The following is a 13,099-nucleotide window of genomic DNA, read 5'->3' on the forward strand; positions in this document are numbered from 1 at the left end:
GGTCTAAAAAGTAATAACCCTCCACACGTGGGACACACAACAATCCGGTACTTGAACTATGCAGACATTTACTATTGTCTTTGATTTGACATGAATTGGCCTGCAACAGGTACGAGACAGTATTAATGAGTAAATACATAGCATGGAGGTCAATATCAATACTTCAAAATCAAAAATGCTTGTTATGAATCCAGGAAAATCCAAATGGAAATCCTTTAAATGTATTATTCCAACTGAAGTTTTGGAGGTGGTAAATGAGTTTAAGTACTTTGGAAGTTGTATTTACTCGATTAAATCGAAATTGTCCCTGTGCAGAGAGAGGAGAGCACTATGTTTGCCATCCGCCTCCCAATTGATGCAGTTTGACTATTGATTCAGGGGGTTCTCAATCTTACCTATGGTAAATGTGTATAGACAGAAAGTGGACCCTAAACACATTTTTGGCTCTGAGACCTCCCCGGGGATATACCATGGTCTAAGCCTAAAGTAATTGTATGGCAAAAAGTGCTGCACTTTCCTAGCTCGGGGCCAATGGTGGGTATTTGCTATGCAACGTGTACCCTACTACTGGAAACACTTGTGGAATGCAGGATGCTGCAAATATAAACGTCAGTCTGGATGCCTTTGCAATCTTACAATGTTCAAGCCAGGTCCTTTCAGTTTGGGAACGAAAGTGTAAAGAGGTGTTGGTTACGATAGACTCGCTGAGGAACTTATTACTAACCCGAACAAAGTCAAACTGAAACTTTTTAGATATGAATGGATCAAGAGTAGGGAGATTGTGGTGGAACATCAATGTTGTATTGATCACTTTAATTGGAATGTAAAAATATGTAATGCTGTTGCTCCATATTTGACCAAGCATCCATTGAGAGAGTTTAGAACTATAGTATTAAGACTCAAATTAAATGTACTGCCAACAAGAGAAGTCCTAGGTAGGAGGCAGCGATTTACAGGGGATCGAAGGTCAAGTCGTTATTCCGGCTATGTCGTTGAGACCCTAAGACACTTGTGTTTGGAGTGCCTTGCTCATGATGTTTTACGTTGCCAAAAGTTGAATAGATTTACATATAATAGCCAGACGTCTGGGCTACATCAATTATGGGTTTGGATTTTAAACACCAATGACATTAGCATTCAATTTTAGTGTATGTTTCAAGTGGTCTATGGATTGAGTGTATGAACTGTTTTGTATATGCCTTAATCAGATGTTTGTAATTGTTACATAAAATTGAAATGTAATGGAAAAGAAAGACTTTAAATGAGGTTTGTGTGAAAGGTTTGGTTGTGTAACTGGAGCACACAATACATAAATAAATACATTAAGCTGTTCACCTTTTTCACAGTACACTGTAGATTCCTCATACAATAAAGAATGGTTGTGGCGTTCATCAATTTACACATGCAATTGACATCACACAACATATCCAACGGCCCCTCAGTGTCCACCTATATATCTGTCATTGCGCATCCATCTCATAAAAATAAAAATCCATCGTACATGCCAATCATATCCATCATGTGTTCTATTCTATGAATTGTTGGGTGTTCTGACCCACGTTTGGACTATTATGCTACAACATTTGGTGCTGTGGGCTTAGGAAATCCAAGATGGCCAAAAAAGCCCACATGTGCGCCAGAATCTATGAAAACCGTGCAGTTGTGCACACTAAAATAGTTGCCTAACTTGCCACCCACCAGTGCGAGCAGGATGGGCCGGGGTGCCATGAGTGAAATGTGTGCCAAAGGAAAAACCGCACTTTAAAATCACCTTTTGTTTCTCTGAATGCCAGCTCAAAATGCCTATTTGCAACACATCCAAAAATCTCACTGAACACCAGCGGACATCTGGCAGAATAAAGTATTGTGGGCATACAAAATCTGGAAAGAGGATGAAAAGTTATATTCTGAAGTGACTTGAAGGTTTATAACAAGACTGGCTGAGCTGTGGATTTCAGCAGTTTAAGTAAACTTGGACTGAAAGACACTAAAAATCTAAATGTTTAAAAGAAATGAGTGACCTACTTTTGAGTGTCTCATAGGCTGCAATTGTTTAAATGTCATAGTTTTAAACTTAGAATTAGCATTCTAGCTGCATATGTAAACAATTGTTAGTTATTTGAATGCAGAAAACTGGAGAACAGAAACGAAATGTGGCTAAAAACTGGCTTAAAGAGATTCCAATTTTGCCTGGCAACTACCCCATCAGGAGTGAAACTTGATTCACAAGTAACTTCCCAGGCCTGGCTGTTTCCTGCTGGCCACACTAAGGATATGCCATCTCTCTGAGAATTGAATTAAGGGGAGCCCCCACAGAATACAGGAGCTCTGAACAATGCAACCCCCTTCACCCAGGCAGATGGTTTATTGCAGATGTCGTAAAACAGCTTCCTCTTGGCAGAAGCTGGGAGGGGCAGGGTCTCTGAGCTTGGCAGAAACTGGAAAGACTGGTTTCTGTACCATGTGACCTGAAAAGACACACCCCTATAGCCAGAATATGGTTTTAGAAAAAGATGGATCATTCATAGAGCGGACTTGTGAACATTATTTAAATGATACCATAATTCTTGTGATTTTTCTGCCCACATTTTAAGACGTGTTAGGACCCGATGGTATGTTCAGGGGGGTTTTAGCGGAAAAGAAGATATTACTCAAAATGTGTGCATGTGAAAAATCTGACACTTCATCAACTAATGTCCATACTCCTTGCGCACATGTGTGTAAATTTGGGTTAATGTCCGAAATTGCAAAATCAGTTAAAAAGTGCAAATGTTGCCATTTCTGAATGCAAGCCCCCAGGAAGAGCAGACAGGGTATACCTCCTCTGATATGTGATGGGTGCGTGTAATTTTAAACGAATGTGTACCTGTGCAAATATGTTTTTTTTTATCAAATATAGATTGTGTGCAATTTGACAGGGGAGGATCCTCTGACCCATAAAACCTACAGCATCACTCTGACTCACAGTTCCTTCCCCAATCATGGGAGAGGGGAGAATTGGGCCAATGACAAGTGGAAAGGGGTAGAGCCTAGTGATGCTGCACACACACCCATTTTAAAAACAGATAAAAGCAGACAGACAGGACAGATAGGGACATTCGTTTCCATCTGCTGCGGGACGCTCTGCCGGAAAATCCATACTTTACCTCCATCAACCTCCAGAGAGCTAACATAGAGACTTCAATCTATCCACCTTCAGAGACCCAGACCAGACCAGCAGAGTAGAGCTGACCCAGACCGCTGTCAGCAGAACCAGAGAGCTGAACCGGAGTCCAGTCCAAAACCTGACCAGATCCGTGGCGAGGCCCATTCTATTTCTAAATATATTGTGAGTACATAGCAGAACTGTGCAGAACCAATCTCTTAGTTAAAATAATATAATTCAATCTATTTTAATCTAACCAGAACTGTCTCCTAGAAGTTGTACCTTGTCATTTTGCAAAACTGTCACTTGTCTTTTTGAACTTTAAAATTTCAAATCTGAAAAACGACCTTTATTTAATCGCTCATATCTCCGTGACCGTTTGTCCTAGAGACTTGCAGTAACTTTCATCTGGAAGCTGAGATCCTAGGCTGTCCTAGGACCCCAGAAACGATATTGATAGTCCTTGTAGTTCCTCTGTAATCGCGCCCGGCTCACTCGGAAAAATCTGCCGTGATTTGACATTTTGCCGTGATTTGCAAGTTTCTCCACGTGTAAAAATCTGCTGCTGCTTGCCTTCCGTTAAAGAAAAAATTTGTTTAACCTGCCAATCATTCCTGAATCATTGCTAGGGTGAGCCTGGACTAATATTAACTTGATACCACTCACCCTGAACCTCCTGGAGGGAATTAAAAGCATTTTAGCATATTTTTCACTTCGTTGCCAGCACATATAAAAGCATTTTGGGCCTGTGTTTCCAACTTCTGTAGTGTAAGCTTGCTGGGGCGAACTGAATTACAGTCGATTGCATTTCTGAGAACTGTGTGCTTTCCTTCCATTTCCTTGCATTGCATAAAGGGGGGGAGGGGATTGCCAGAGAAAAGTGATTACATTGCTTTGTTGAAATTATATTGAGTATTTTCTGTATTGCATTTCATTCAACATTACATCCATCTGAACTTAGATTAAGTATTCTCTACCACCTTATTCTTCTGTTCCTATTCACAAGTGTGCTAGTGCCAGATTCTCCGTTGTTAATATTTATCATATCAGATTAAGTGTGATATTCAATTATTAATTTATTATAAAGCGTGATATAATATATATTGTTTAAGTTATCAAATAAACCTTTAAACTTGCAAAACAGAACTACTTCTTGGCTCAGTGGGGTCAGGGGGATTCCAAGGGAGGGGTGTTATATAGGGGTAGTCATCCAGAATGCATGAACTGGACATAAAGATATATCAATAAGGGTTTCCATTCAGTATCCCAGACTAGGCATTGACTTAGCTGTAGTGTTGAATTGAATCCTCTTACAAATTGGGGGCTCGTGCCGGACGTTTGGATTAGATCTATCACTTGTGCAGATTAATACAGCGTGCCAGCTGACCAGATACACATATCCGGTCGGATCACACGCTGTGTTACGCTGTAAAGCACTCCTCAAAGGAACGCTCTAAAAAAAAGGTCTGTTTTGCAAAAATAAAATACAAACTTCTGTAAGTCAGGAAGGAACTCAAATTCCAGAATGACGACCTTAGTAGACATGAAAATAGCCAGAGAGCACTTCTTACATAAGTTATTTGTGAGAGGTGAGTGGACTCACCAGGACCAGACTGTCTGGTTGCAGGCCATCACGCAACAGGTCACGGAAACAGGGTCAGATATATGGAGAGATCAGGGTCCCTTACATGTGGCCCTGAGTGAACTATACATGGCTCCTAAAGCTAAGGATGAACAAGACAAGATGGTTAGGATAGCGGCATACCTGTACCTATATATGGGAGACATGCAGGATAAATGTACTGAAAGCCAAGATCTGGCGAATAAGCGACAGATGGCGTTAGAGAAGGTCCAATCTGACCTGGTCTCTTCTGAGCAGAGGCTGCAGGGGAGCCAGGAGTCAGAAAATGAGAGTAGACAGCACATCATTAAAATAAAGAGGGATATGGACATCCTGCAACAGGAAAAGGCTGACCAGGATACCAGATTTCTGGCCTTGCAGAAGGAGTACCAAGAAGGTTTGGACTCCCTACTGCAGAGCCAGAAAAAGCTGGAGCAACAATTAGACTTCAATAGGGCATGTGCTGAGCAGGTAGTCACCCTGCAAAGCCACCTAGATAGGGAGAAGGCAGAGAGCAATAAACTGATCCTGAAAGACCTGGATACCCAGGCAGAGTTTGATCAGGAGGGCCAGAAAGCTGGTGCCTTCCAAAGGCAAAGGGACGACCTGGCGTCACAAATTCAAGCTCTTGGTCAGGAAAGGGACACCTTAGGCCAGGAAGTCTGCCACTTAAGGAGAAAAATGGAAGAAAATCACCTGGCCCACCAGGGACTGGGTGACCTCCAAAAAGAACACCAGGACTTGCTAGAGCACACCAGGAGGGTGGAGGAGGCTCTGGCAAGAAAGGAGCAGGCCAATAGGGACACAGCTCAGGAGGTAACCCTCCTGCAGCAAAGACTGGCCCAGTGCTCCAGGACCAATCAGGAAACGCAGAGAGAGAATGAGGCTCTCTGCCAGCACAATGATAGGCTCCAACAACAGGTAGCGATGCAGGAGAGACTGATAGAGTCTAGTAAGGCCTTAACTGAGGAACTGAAGGCGCAGGCGCTTGCATTGCAACAGGGAGCAGGGGCGGATAGAGATGAGGTTCGCTGGGAAAGAGAAACTCCTGAGCATAACCCCAGGAGCCCTAGTACCAGAGGCCTTTATTTCTCTCAGTCCCTGGACTCTGCCACCCCCATGTCCCCTGGCGCACATGAGCACATGGCCACAGGGATGGCAGATTACTATCCAGCCAGAAGCATGGGGCTCATAGGCCAGTACCACCCAGGAATGGAGGGGCGGGCATCCGGGTATGGGCACCCAAGCACAGTGAAATTTGATGGGGAACCCCAGGAGAGTAGGCCCATTAAGGGCATCCTGAAAACCTCTGCCCAGTTAGGTCAGTGGGGGGGGTACCCATCAAATCCTGGCAGCAAGGAGGGATCTGAAGACTCCTCTGAGCGGTACAGGACACAGGAGACCAGGTCCCCAATTCTGCCAGCCATTCCCAGTCTCGCAGAATCCGGAAAAACCTGGAAGATCAGACAGGAACCTCTGGGAGCAGTGCCTCTGAGTCAGAGGACGAATGGACAAGGGTTACCCGAACCAAAAAGGCCAATAAGGCAAAAAGGGCCTTGATTAAGGACCCATTGAAACAGATTAAGGCAATCAGGAGTGTCATCACGCCGTATCATAAGAACGCCAAGTACTCTGTTTGGAAACACTTGGAGCTCTATGAGCAAATGATGGAGACTTTTCATTTGAAGGACAGCCAAAGCTGTATCCAATATGTAAAGTGGACATTCTCCCCAGAGTACTCCAGTTTCTTTGCAGGGCTGGAGGACCAAAATCATTCCAGGTGGTCCACCTATAGGGCGGCCATATTAAAACATTTTTCTGTTCACAGAAATCCCCAAGAGGCTCGCAAGGCAGCCTACAATTTGCAGTGTGGGGAGGATCAGGCCCCACAAGAGTTTGTGCAAGAACTGAAACGTGCCTTTGCGCAGACCACCAGAAGGGTGCGCACAGACAGCAGAGAATGTATTAATACGTTTTTCCATGCCTTGCCCAAATACATAATGACCCAGCTCGTGAGGGATTTTCACGAGAAAAGATCTTTAGACTGGGTCATTGAACAGGCGACCCGGATCTATGAGGTGCAGAAGCCAATAGAAAATAAAAATAATGCGCCCAAAAACCCCAAAGCCAACAACACCCCTGCTGCTGCCAAGGTGGCAGAGGTAAAGGTCACCCCCGTTTTAGAGTTGGAGATGGGGGGGCCTAAAAACCTACCTGCACCTAATAATGCTAGGCCCAGAAGATCCTCAGGCCAGTCACAGACAGGGAGCCAGGGAGGCAGCCCCACAAATGGGGTCCCTCGCTCTCCTGATTATGTAAGCCCCCGTTACAAGGGAAACAGACCCATCCTGGGTTATGTGTGGACTCCTCCAGCCCAAGGGGGGCGATCCAGCCAAGCACCTAACCCAGGGAACTTCCCTCCTAACTTCCCACAGGAGGGCAGAAATTCTGCAAATCCTGGGCAGAACTTTGTCCCCAGGTATCCACCCAATTTCCAACCCCAAAATCATCCATCCTTCTTTCCCCAATTCCCTGAGCCCAGACAACCGAATCCGGGAGAGGGGAGGCCAAGGGTGGAGGGGTATCCAAATCTTCCCAACCAGGGGTACTACCAAAGAAGGGATAGCTACCCTTCCCGGGATCAGCCCAGGGGAGAAAACAGGGCCCCGTATCAGCCTGAGCGGGTTTCCCAGTTAGAGCGCCAGGTTCAAAACATGGCGCGGGATCTGGGTCACATACTGAGGGCTCAGCAGAACCCTCAGATCGGCATGCCGGCGCAGAACGCACCCAACTCTGGACCTGGTGCCCCAGAACAATGACGGGGGCAGCACCCCGATAACTCACCTGTTCCCAGGAAGGAGGCACAAAGGGAAGGGGGGTGTAAAGCCTTGGAGGAAGCTTCCTTCCTCACTTGTAAACAGCCCCTGGAAACCCAGGAACCGGAAACAAAATCTCTTGCCCCTGAAAGTCTGCCTCCTAAGGAACAGAGGGGGGGTAGGAGAAACAAAAGACCCAAACAGACACAGTTTGAGGAGGAGGTACAGATCTTCCATTTTGAGGGAGAGGGATCCTCAGAGGATCCTGGGAAAAGGATCTTCTCCTTCAGAGAGGGGGGAACTCCTCCCAAAGAAAAATGGGTCCCTAGGGATGCCAATCCAGACTGGGGAGATGTGGAGACTGAGCTACCGCTGCCCACCATCTCATCCCAGAACCAACAGCAAGAAAATCCCCTGGTTCAAACCCATCCTGATGACTGCCTCCAAAAAGGGGGGGGCAGCCCAGAACCGGAGCCAGGGGAACCCACAATGGCTCTGATCTCCAGTTTCCAACTTTTTCTTTCAGATTCCCAAGGCTCTCCACAGAATTCTGCCCAAATCTCTTCGCTAGCGATGTCCAAAACCAGAAAGTTAGCCCACCAGTTGTCCAAAAATGTGCATTATCTGTGCCCCCTTGAGGAGAAGGACGGAAGATATTATGCCCCGGTACAAGTACAGGGGCAGGGTACGATTTTGGCACTGGTGGACACTGGATCTCAAGCTACCCTTCTGTCCAGAAGGGCCTTTGACGAACTGAATGCAGGAAGGGGAGAGAATTACCAAATTCCTCTCACCTCACTTCCTGGACAACTCCAGAACTTTGACGGGAAGGAAATTCAAGTTGAAACACCCGGTCATAGTTGTGACTCCAGAGGGCACCCCTTGTTTACTAGGGAATGACCTCCTGAGAAGGTTGTCACCCCTAATAGATTGTGTAAACAAGGTCCTCTGGACCCAGACTAGCCGACCGATAAAATTAAAACAGAGTGTCAACCATGTTAGTTTAAACGGCACCTGCCACATGGTTGAACAAAAATCTGACCAAGTAGAATTTCACTTCCAGAATAGCCAAATTCCAGACGTGACAGTAATAGCAGAAGGACAACAGACTGGTGATGAGGGGTCCTCTCTATTTCTCAAAATCAACCTTCCTTCCAGTCTAAAGTGGTACTCCACGCTGGAAGGAAACACTCTGAGATTCTATACTAATCCACAATCAGAAACTCCCACTCCTATAGTCCAGAAAGATGTGAAATCAGCTCAGAGCCTGGCTGATATTCAGCAAATTGGAGAGCAGTTGTTCATCCCTGTTCAGTTAAATGATGGGAAGGACTCTGTTCCCGCTCGAGTGTCTGTGAACAACGGTAAGAGCTTCATCAGCGAAGCCATGTTCTGCCAACTCCCAAAAGATCCAGCCATTCCCACATTCAAACTGATAGACAAATAGGAACTGGACCTGGAAGCGCCTAATTCCAAACATCTCCTGCCAAGCAGGTGTATGCTCAAAATCTCCATTGGCAACAAGAGCATAGTCCACAATTGTTGGGTCGTGCGAGACGTCCCTGCCGCCTTTTACTTAGGCAGTGACATTCTCAATCGCTTTGCCATTAGTTTGGACCTAATAAACTTCAAAGCTTGGTCCCGATTAGCGGATAATCCCATGGGCTTTGATGATCCAGAAAAAGCATTTAGGTCAGCTCAATTGCTACCTTATGCAGTTGAAATTCAGATCAAAGAGGAAGTCACCATCCCAGAAAGGACCCGACAATTCTCCCTGGAAGTGAAAGTTAAAAGAGGACAATATTTGCAAAACCCTGATGCTTACATACATCTAAACGCTTCTCTCCAACAGCAAGGGTTGGATTCAACATTTTCCTACATAAGGCCATGCCCAACCTGGGTGCGAGGGGTAACCTGGCTTATGTAGATGATGTCCTCATCAAAAGTTAATCTGTGGAGGAACACATAGCGGAGATCCGTTATGTTCTGACCCAGTTGAGGGCCGCCGGAGCAAAACTTTCCTTTCAGAAAGCACAGTGGTGTAGAACCCGTGTTAATTTCTTGGGGCATGAGATTACTCCTCAGGGTCTCTGTCCCCAGGAAAAGAAAGTGGAAGCACTTCAGAAACTAAAAGACCCCACAACTCTGCGGGAACTAAGGAGCCTCCTTGGACTGACTAATTACAGCAGAAAGTTCATTGAGGGCTACGCAGAGATCACCAGACCCCTGATTCATCTCCTGAAGGGGGTGGTCAAGTGGGAATGGGGTCCAGAACAAGCCGAGGCAGTAAGACAACTCAAAAGAAGCCTCTCACAAGCGCCTTGCCTAGCTTACCCTGTCAGAAACAAGGAGTTCTTCCTGGAGACAGGGTTCTCTAATACGTGCTTGACGGCAGTATTATACCAAAAGCATGACAAGGTCAATAAAGTAATCTCCTATGCGAGCAAAACTTTATCCTCTGTGGAGGAAAAATTCAACGATTGTGAGAAGGCACTCCTGGCAACGGTGTGGGCATTGAAGAATTACCGCCCGTTTATCCAGGGGGAACACATCATAGTGGAGACTCCACACCAGCCTCTGCAATATCTCCAAAGTGACAGAATCCGGGCCGGAAATGTGAGTAATTCCCGAATTACTTCCTGGATTCTGTCAATGCAAGGCTTTCCTGTGGAGGTCAGATATGGCCAAAACAAGAAGAGTCCCCTCGCGCAAGGTCTGGCTGACTTGCATGATTGTGCCAGAGAAAACTGTCTCGAGGACGAAAGTTTAAAAATCAAGGACAACACGGAGGCATACCTTAATTCCCCCCACAAAGTCTTTGAAGAAGACAAGTGTGAGGGAATGCCCACTGTGTATGTGGATGGATGCTCTTACCATGTTGACAACGACGGGGAGAAAGAACTGGTGGCCGGCGTAGGGAATGCATGGGTGAATGAGTCCCCAGAACCCTCCGCTGGATACAAAATTGGTCCCCGAAGTAGTCAGGTGGCAGAATTGATGGCTGTGCATCAGGCCATCCTCAGTGCTGTCCAGCATCAACTCCACGAACTGGTCATAATCACAGATTCGGATTATGTACGGAACGGGTTCGTGGAGCACCTGGTTAATTGGAAAACCAGAGGCATGTTATGTGCTAACAACAAACCCTTGAAACATGGGAAGTTGATCCACAACATTGATGATCTGGTCACCTCGAATGAGATGACCATCTATTGGAAATAGATCAAGGGTCATTCCAAAGTAGAGGGCCCAGACAAAACTGGAAACGACTTAGCTGATCAGCTGGCCAAAACCGGGGCCATCCAAGGGGATCTAATCGAAATAGAGTCCCTGTTGGGGGAAATCCAGGTCACTGCTATCACTAGGTCCCAGACAAATGCTCACAACGACCTTTCAATTGCACAATGGAGTAAGGAGACCCCTGATGCTGATTTGATTACCGCTCAGAAGGGGGATCCAATTATTGGTAAATTTTACCAGCACCTTGAGGACCCTGAGAACTTTCCCCTGACGGATACCGATTACACTGGGAAAGAGGACCTAAGAGTGTTGATGAAATGTCCAAAAATGTTCCGGATCCAAGACGGTTTGTTGGTAAGGAAATCCAAAGCTGGCCACGATCAGTGGGTGGTTCCTACCTCCTTCCGAAGCCTGATGTTAAGTCACGCCCATGATGCGGCCACCGCCGGTCATAGGGGGTTTCACACAACATTGGAAATCTTAAGAGAGGTTGCATACTGGCCACACATGGGGCAGGACCTCGACCAATACTTGAAGGGGTGTCTTGTGTGTGCACAATTTCAGCCATCATCCCTCACGCACCGTGCGCCTCTCCAAAAGAGGGGGATGACACTGCCATGGTCAGATTTACAAATCGACTTTGTAGGCCCCGTGATTCGCTCTGCTAGGGGGAATAAGTACATGTTGACTGTGACATGCTTGTTTACCAAGTGGGTGGAATGTCTCCCAGCCCCAAACTGCAAGGCAGAAACGGCAGCTGCCTTGATGATTAACCACATCTTTTCCCGTTTTGGTCTACCTCAAAGGATTGAGTCAGACAGAGGTAGCCACTTCACCAGTGAAGTAATGACAAAGATGTGGGAGATACTGGGGGTCAAAAGGAAGTTACATATTGCTTACAGGCCAGCTTCTTCTGGAGCAGTAGAACGCTACAACCGGACAATTGTGAGCATCTTAAAAAAGTTTGTGGCAGATTCTGGGCCAAGTTGGGATATCCGATTACCTCTGGTCCTAATGGCCATCAGATCTACCCCTTCATCTGCAACCAAAATGTCACCATTTGAGTTGATGACTGGACGCAAGATGGTGCTTCCTCAGCATTTGCTCTACAGGACCCAAGAGCAGACACTGATAAATGCCTCCACAACTCATGAGTATGTGGAGAATTTAAGGAAACACCTTCAACATGCTTTTGCTTATGCTCAGCGGAATCTAGAAAGATCAGCTGATAGCATGAAGACCCACTATGACCTGAAAACTTCCAGGAAGGAATATCAGGTGGGGGACCGGGTCTATCTATACAATTTCCAAAGGAACCAGGCCAAACAGCGAAAATGTTTGCCTACATGGAAGGGACCCTTTGAGATTATAGACAAAATCTCCCCTGTGGCCTACAAAATCCACATCCCCAAAGGTCCTTGGGCAGCGGGGGAATACAAGTGGGTCCACATAAACCAGTTGAAATGTTGCCATCCCAGGCACACTCTGCAACAACTGGAGGAATCCTCTGGAATCCTAGCGGGTACTGTCTCAGACTAATTCAGTTCCAACCATAAAACATACCACATCTAGTCTCTAAAATATTGTGATTTGCATGAAACTGTCTCTTAGTTATACTGTTTTTTTTTCAAAATAAGAATGTAATGTTTCGTTATGATGAAATGCATATGCCACCCCACTATATCAATGGTGGGGGAAAAATGTCCATGAATAGGTATTGCCGCTCTTCCTTTGTCGTCCTAGGAGAAAGAAAACCTGGAGACGGGCCAAGGAGGACGATCCGGAGACCGGGAGCAGAGACGCAAAAGGGGCCCAGTGTACCGCCCAATATTCCCATCAGGACCGGCGAGGAGAACCGATCGATCAGTACCGGATGGAGGAAAAGATGCTGAACTGTGCCATTTGCAGAATTGGAAGAAGATTATGCGGACATACCAGTGCGTGGGTCAAAACCCTTGTGCACCCGACATCCCCTTGACTCAATCCAAGTGCCGTCGGGCGGGGGGGTTTGTTGGGTGTTCTGACCCACGTTTGGTCTATTATGCTACAACATTTGGTGCTGTGGGCTTAGGAAATCCAAGATGGCCAAAAAAGCCCACATGTGTGCCAGAATCTATGAAAACCGCGCAGTTGTGCACACTAAAATAGTTGCCTAACTTGCCACCCACCAGTGCGAGCAGGATGGGCCGGGGTGCCATGAGTGAAATGTGTGCCAAAGGAAAAACCGCACTTTAAAATCACCTTTTGTTTCTCTGAATGCCAGCTCAAAATGCCTAT

The sequence above is a fragment of the Ambystoma mexicanum genome, chromosome 8 (genome assembly GCF_040938575.1).
Source record: "Ambystoma mexicanum isolate Mex_15411 chromosome 8, UKY_AmexF1_1, whole genome shotgun sequence".
Classification (NCBI taxonomy): domain Eukaryota; kingdom Metazoa; phylum Chordata; class Amphibia; order Caudata; family Ambystomatidae; genus Ambystoma; species Ambystoma mexicanum.